The sequence below is a fragment of the Protobothrops mucrosquamatus genome, unplaced genomic scaffold, assembly GCF_001527695.2.
Source record: "Protobothrops mucrosquamatus isolate PMUCROS unplaced genomic scaffold, P.Mucros_1.0 scaffold2373, whole genome shotgun sequence".
Classification (NCBI taxonomy): Eukaryota; Metazoa; Chordata; class Lepidosauria; order Squamata; family Viperidae; genus Protobothrops; species Protobothrops mucrosquamatus.
This window is the reverse complement of record NW_015388449.1, coordinates 151,650-159,955: the sequence shown is the minus strand read 5'-3', so window position 1 is coordinate 159,955 and position 8,306 is coordinate 151,650.

Here is an 8,306-nt window from a genome sequence, read left to right as displayed (position 1 = left end):
CAAACACCTCCCTTCGACCAGTCCGCTCCCACAGAGAGGGCCTCCTTAGAGTGCCGTTGGCCAGACAATGCCGGCTGGCGACCCCCAGGGGGAGAGCCTTCTCTGTGGCAGCTCCTGCCCTCTGGAATGACCTACCCCCCGACCTACATACAGTTGCGGACCTGCGCCTTTTTCGCCGAGCCCTGAAGGCCCATCTATTTCGTGCGGCCGGCCTGGCGTAGTTTGATTATGTTTTAGTGGGGTTTTGTATGGGGTGTTTTTAGAACAGGCCTGTTATTTAATTCGATTTTAGCACAGAAACTATTTATTTATTATTGTGGTTTTTAGTATCGCCTGTTCACCGCCCTGAGTCCCGTAAGGGAGATAGGGCGGTATATAAATTTAATAAATAAATAAATAAATAAATGTTTGCAACTGGGCTTCTCCCAATGTGGATTCAGTTCCAGATGGAAGGGACCTTATATTGTAATGGGTTGTTTATTTCCTGAAAAATAGAGAACAACATTGGGTGCATATATATAATTCAGATTAAACTGCAAATAAGAATGGAAGACCAATTAGATTCATATTTGAAAAAGAATTGTCACTGTAAAGTATTTGTGGGACCTTAAATTAGCATCACATTTAGTTATTATTATAAATGTCTTTGGAAATATAAGAAATATAAGGGTTAGGGTTACTAAGCATGATGGCTGTTAAGTGAGCTGTGCCTCATTTTACAACCCCTTTTTGCCATCGTTAAGTGAATCACTGCAGTTGTTAAGTGAATAACACAGCTCCCTCCATTGACCATGCTTGTCAGAAGCTTCTGGGAAGGTCGCAGATGGCAATCATGTGATTCTGAGGTGCTGCAGCTGTCATAAATACATGCCAGATGCCAAGAGCTCAAATTTTGATCATGTGGCCATCACGGGACTCTGCAGTGGCCTTGAGTGCAAAGACCAATTGTAATTTACTTTTTTTCAGTGCTGTTGTAACTTTGAACAGTCATTAATTGAATGGTTGTAAGTTAAGGATTACCTGTACGTCTTCCTGTGTATCTGAGTTTCTGGATAAAAAGAACTAGTAGTAGTAGCAGAGGTGTTTTATTGTCCTTACAGCAACAGGGTGAATAGCAGTTTCTGAGACAGAATGCAAGTGAAGACAAAATATTAGGTCCCTCTTCCCTATTAGTACAATATTGTAAAAGCATGTTAGGATTAATGCTTCTGTTTTAAAGCTTATTGAGGCCCTAAAGAAGTAAAAAGTAATTACAAGTAATCCTTGTTAGTGACTGCCTCATTTAGTGAACATTTGCAGTTACAATGGTGACGAAAAAGCAACTTTATGTCCACTCTTCACATTTATGACCTTTGCAGGTCTGTAAAGCAAAGGTGAACTGAAGTCAGGCCTTAAGCATACTTGCCATTTCACTAAACCACAGCTTTGCTTAATAACAAAAATGCTGGTGCTAGTTGTGGTCACTAAATGAGGATTCCTTGTATTGTATTGTATTTCTAACCCATCTTCAGCAGCTATGTGAATATACTGAGAGAACGGGCCATGCTCATGGTGAAACAGATTACTTTATAATTCACAAAGCCAATTTGTTATTTATGCTACAATGAATATAAATGTAGTCTTCTGAGTATAGCTCCAGCTTTTCCTTCTTGATTTTGCTCTGAATATTAATTGACTTTTACAAAAGCTTTCTTTACAACTTCACTTATTCCATAGAGACTTGAAGGTTTATCTCAATCTTTCCTGTTCCTTGTAGCACTTTTGCAATATATCTTAAGCTGGTAAATTAACTCCATATTAATTTCCATGTAGATCTTGGTATTTTGAAATTCCCTCCTAGAGTGATAATGAGCAAGCAGCCCTTGGGGTTATATCAGCTTATCCTTAACAGTAACTTGAAAGATGCTCAATCAGGAAAAAGCACTCAAGATTGCTCATGTCTTAGTAGCGTGAATAATATGAATTTATTTTAGCTGACTCGTTTCATATTTTCCTCCATCTATGTAACCGAGGCTGTTCAGTAAATCTGTATACAAGGTAAATAACCTAAGAGTTACATTGTGAAATCTTTCCAAATTTTTTTCCAGACTCAAAATGTTTACACACTATTTCTGACTAGAAATGAAGATAATCATCTGATCTTAGAATATTAAAGGGCTTTGTGGATCAGACAAGTGGAAAGGATTGTGGCAGATTTAGTCTGATCAGTGACATTTGTTCTCAGGCAGCATAGCCAAAATTTAATTGCTTGGACCAATAATATTTTGATTTGGGGGGGGGAGAAGCTTCTTGTTTTAATTAGAATCTGCTCAAGTTACAATGATTAATCATCTTCAAATATGAGATCATCTTTCATCTTTCTTCTGACATGATATATGTCATTTGCAGTATTTATTTATATTTCACATTTCTTAACCGTCCATCTCCTTGGGAGTGTGTGTATGTGTGTGTGTATACATATATATGTATGTCTATAAACCTAATTAGTTTATATATCAACTATACAATTCTAAATTAGCTAATAAAAATAAAAACAGCACATAAACAGAAATGTACACACCAATGTAGGTATGTGTGGGTGGGTGTGAGTGGGATGAATACTTTGGTGTACCGTTGCTCTTCACATCTGCAATGACTCTAAACAGAAAGGACAAAGCACTTTTAGACAATGTAGCTAAAGAATCACAAAAGTTTCTGAAGGGGGAAAAAAGTCAAGCACAATTTAATATTTATGTATCCTGCAGAATTGTTGAAGCTGTATAAAAAAAACCAGTCTTATAGTGCCACTTGCAGGATAGTTATATTAACTGCAAGCAAACTACAATTAAAAAAAAACATTTGTTGAAGGTATAGCCCACCTATCTATGCAGACAGTGGAGTTTATAGCAATTAAAAATGCAGATTATAAAATTATTCCTACTATTAAAATCAAGCAAAATTGAAGTCAGTGCTGTATCATGAAAATCAAAATAACTGGCAAAGAAATGGGCTTTTATAATTTTCCTAAATGCTGGGAGACTGAAACCAACTGCACTTTGCTAAGGAGTGTATACTGCAGCCTGGAGGCCATATCATAAAAATCTCTCTCCAGTGTATTGGATAGACAAGCTTCTGGCAGTAGAAACATGTTCAGAGGACCTATTTTTGGTGATCTAGGTAACTGGGCAGATATGAAATGGGACTCGTGGATCCTCAGGTAGTCACATCCAATGCCATTGTCTACTTTAAAAGTCAAGATCAGCACCTTAAATTATCTTCTGTATGCAACTGGTAATTACTGCAGGTTTTTCAGGTCAAGCATCATATACAGTAAGCCTTGTACCTTGCAACAATTAGCAGTCTGTCCACTGCATTTTGTATCAGCTTTAATTTCCTGAAACTTTTAGAGGACAATTTCTAAAGGCCAGGGCTGGAGTCAAGATGGGAGGTAACTACAAGATGGATAATTAAGTCTGAATAGCTCAATATTGCAACTGGTGTTTTTGTTTAGATGTGTAAGCAGTTACCAGAGTTTCCACCTGAAATCTAGTGATAGCCGCAGTTCATACTGCCACACTATGAACCTGTTGTATCTTGGAGAGTGCAAATCCACCTAACATGGGCTTCATCTCTGGCTCTAGTTTGCTCTTTACAATAGTAACTGTGTCTCATGAAAATTAATTGTCCAACCAATCCCTATTTAAACAAAACTTAAAGATGTTGATTGTGTCCTTGGAATTAGATTAAAGAGTTATAAAGCTAAGTGTCATACACATATTGACAGCAACTCATTCTAAAACTCTAAATGATTGTTCCAGTAGTTCCGTGTATATGTTAAACAACATTGGGGTCACCACAGTTCAATTATCTAGGTGTTGCACATTCCTTAACACCACCTTTTGACACACCCCAACAGGAATGGCTCGCATCACTGCAAAACAATGTCCTTCTCTGACAACATACAACCATGGTTGATTAAAAATTAAACCCATAAAGAAATCCAGGAGAAGAAGGACAGTTACAAGAATCAAGCCAAAATATAGTAGCCTCATCTCTCTCTATGTACTTGATGCAAAAGCTGAAAAGAATTTGTATATACAGAACAAGCTGTTTCCTGTCCCAAATCAAGGTGAATCTTTGGCAATCAACCCTGTCTGCAAAAAAAATGAGGAAAATTGCTCAGAGCTTTCAGTGGTTCCAGTTTGCCTGCTACAACATCATGATGAGGAGATGCTGCAGAGAACATAAAAGTCCCTGTAGTCTCTTCTGAAGAGATGCACTCAGGGGTAAAGAAGGAAGCCCTCTTTGCTACATTTATTGCAAAAGAGCATGAGAAAGTGTTCGTTTACCGTAGCAAACTAATTCATCCTGATAATTCTTCTATTTCTATCTCTCTGCTAATTTGTGATACTACAGCTAATAGATAAGCAGGACATTTTAAAACAAAAATGCATTCAGGTGCCAGAACGGACCATTTTACCTGGCCTTCCACTCCATAGAATTTTATAATAGCCACCAATCTAAAAATGATCAAGACAGCAGTGTTATAAAGCAGTCTACACTTTCAGATCACCATTACAATAGTATCAAATGGAGCGCTCATGTGTGGGGCCAGATACCAGTTTAAGACAGAACTCTGGTTATCATAGCAGGGGTGAAATACTGAGCCACACCTGTCTAGGTAACCACTGTGTGACATGAAGTCCACCAGAACAAGTAATCTAGGCTCTTCAAGTTCCATGTGAAAAATTATTTTGAGGAAGTGACTCTTACTTGAATAAAGGTTGTATTTGATAATTATATATACTGTAGATTTGTAACTGTTTATTGTTGTAACAATGTATTATATTCTGTATCTTTTTTTTATTTCTTTACTGTTATATTGTACACCCAATCAGGTATGGAAAGTATGTTGCAAATCCCATCATCAAAGAATTCTGACTGGCAGGGTGTAGGAAGAGAGCTTTTTCTGCACCCCACCCTATGGAATATTCTCCCCCTGCAGGTGAGGCAGCCCCTCCCCCATTCTCCTGGCCTTCTGAAAAGGGGTTAAAACATGACTCTGTGGCCTTGTGCTGTTGGTTGGTGCCATGAGAGCCCTCACTTTGCCTTCATCAACTAATTTTAACAGTGTACTTTTACAATTTTTAAACATTTTAATTTAGTTTTTTAATATAGTGTTTTAAATTTTGATACTGTATCTTTGAGGGAGATGGGCAGTTCAGAAATGTGAAAAAGAAAGAAAAAGAAAGNAACATGACTCTGTGGCCTTGTGCTGTTGGTTGGTGCCATGAGAGCCCTCACTTTGCCTTCATCAACTAATTTTAACAGTGTACTTTTACAATTTTTAAACATTTTAATTTAGTTTTTTAATATAGTGTTTTAAATTTTGATACTGTATCTTTGAGGGAGATGGGCAGTTCAGAAATGTGAAAAAGAAAGAAAAAGAAAGGAAGGAAGGAAGGAAGGAAGGAAGGAAGGAAGGAAGGAAGGAAGGAAGGAAGGAAGGAAGGAAGGAAGGAAGAAGGAAAGAGAGAGAAGAAAAGAGAAAGAAGGAAAGAGAGAGATAGAATGGAAGAAAGAGATAGAAAGAAAGAGATAGAAGGAAAGAAAGAAAAGAAAGAAAGAAAGAAAGAAAGAAAGAAAGAAAGAAAGAAAGAAGAAAGAGAAATGTTTAATTTCTTTTTAAGTATATATGTGTGTGTGTGTGTATATATATATATATAGTATATATAGTATATATCTTTGTGTTTTGTTTTACTTTTTCCATTATAAGTAAAGTTGTAAACTTTATTATTTTTTTGTTGGAAAGTAATAAAAATGTATTTTAAAAAAGAAGAAGAGGCACTGTTTTACAGGAACTTTACACTATTCTACTTACTGAGATGAGTAGCAAACACTCAAAATTGGCAAACTGCCAGACAGACCTTTTGATCAATGATAGGGAATTCTTAGACTGTAGCTACTCCCCTCCCTGCCCTTGTTCCCTAGCACAGCTGGCAATATTATATCTCCTTCCTCAGTCCAGGTCCAGGTCCAGTCCAGGTCAGCACTTTGATAATAATTTAACCACCCCAAGGCAGAAAATCTTTTTACTCCTAGCCCGTAACATTTCTATTCAGAGTGGCTCCACCTAGAGCCATTTTCAACAATCCTGACTGTAGAAAGAGAGCTAGCAAAGACAGCTGATAATTCTGCAGCTTTTCTCCTAACTGGTACTGGAGCCAGGAGGCCTCTAAATCTAGATAATGAGGAGGATGAGAAAGATGCCCAACACAATAACTGCACAATCCAATACATGGCAAGACATGCTAGTTTATTCACTTAAAGTTTAATATAATTGTCTTCCAGTAAATATGAACTAAACATAAGAATAGGTGATCAGACTTGGAAACATTTGGTTTTCCAAATCGATAGATATTTCTTGACCAAGGCAAGGAATAAGGTACTTAGTTGTCCCATATAGCAAATGATCTTCAGTATAACTGTTCATTCCTTTGCTGCTTCTTTCCAAATTTACTGTATCTAAGAAGTTCAGAGCAAGCTTTTTACTTGTTCTAAGGGCCGCTTCCTAGAATGAAGCCCCAGGGAAAATAGGGATGTACTTTTCATTGTAGCATATGGATTGTGAGAATGTTAGATAAGGCCTGACAGCCTGTCAATGAAGATTCTATCATACAGGTAGAGTTGTCCTGAAACTTGAGTTATGACAACTGGACTTCTTTTCTTGTTGGTTTGAAATGTTTCACTGCCTACCCCTGGCCTATCCAAATAGCTTCTTCTGTGTTACACAGTAGCTGATCAGATGCATATAGGGAATTCACCAATGGGGTATAATAACAGCCTACTTCTATGGCTGTCCCTGAGCAATTGACATTCATTTATACTTCTTTTGAAGTAATATTAAACTATCAAGTTAGTAATCAATTATAGTACTAGAGCAGGGGTGTCAAACTTCCAGCCCACGGGCCGGTTTCATCATACCGGAGTCGCGCCCACCCCATTGCCGGCAATGGCAAAAAAGCTCCGATACGTTGCGCGACATCATGTGACGTCGCGAGTTTGACATGTCTGTACTAGAGTCTATACAGCTAGGTACCATTCTTTTGGAAGCTTTTTTTAATTGGTGGTCATTACTATATCTGATGCAATTGAATTCATTGAATTCCTGCTCAGGGAAGGCTAGAGTAGATGCTCTCCAAGTTCCCTTCGAATCCTAACATTCTATGATCCACTGAATAAGATTGTATCAATAGAAAGGTAGGATGTTTTGAAGTTTAAAGTGAAATAATAAAATACTTTATTAAACAAGTGAGTACAGGTAGTCCTCAACTTACAACGGTTCATTTAGTGACCATTCAAAAACAACATAACAGTTTTTCACACTTATGACAGCTGTAGCATCCCCATGGTCCCATGATCAAAATTCATACGCTTGGTAATTGACTCATATTTATGACGGTTGCAGTGTCCCGTGGTACTAACTTAATAAGTGCAATGATTCACTCAACAATTGGGGCAAGAAAAGTCATAAAATGGGGCAAACTCACTTAACAAATCTAGCCACATAGATTATGGGCTCCACTGTGGTCTTAACTTGAGGACTACCTGTATATGAAATATTTTCAAATACATAATAATACAATAATCTTCCTAAATAAAAACATACTACTTCATATGCAAAGATTGTTTTAATTATGAAAAAATAATCTAAGAAATTAAAAAAGAAATCTCCTTCAGAATACTTAAGGAACAAAGTGCAGCACAAGGCCTGTGCAAGCAGTTTTGAGTTAAACAGGCAACACAAAGTTTATTAAGGAGACATATATACTCTCCAGTGTTTATAAGTAGTTGTAATCAAGTGTAATTAAAGCAGCAATAATTACTTTCCTGGCTTCTGGTATGCCAGTTGCTTCAAAGATATTCTACATTTCTGACATATCCATGCTAATTCCCCCTAAAATAACATTGATTTTTGCTGATCGTGAAATGAAAAGAATACCATAAGCCAGATATTGTTCTTTTTTTTTCTTTTTTTCAGCTCACCAAACAGAAAGTGCAAAAACTGTTAGAGGTATTTCATTTAAAAACCCTGTTATTTGTAATGATGACATAATAGCAGTATTAATCATTCTGTTTCTCAATAGCCATGACCATGCTTGCTTAACTTAGAATTGGGAAGTGAGGGGATGACTTCTAATCAGTGCATGCAGAAATAGATACATTTCAGAAACAAGAAACTGAAAGAGAAAATCCTGTAGTAGATGAAGTGAGGCAAGCGCTTCTTCCATTAGAAAAATGAAACCCTCGTGAGATCTTTAGAGCCA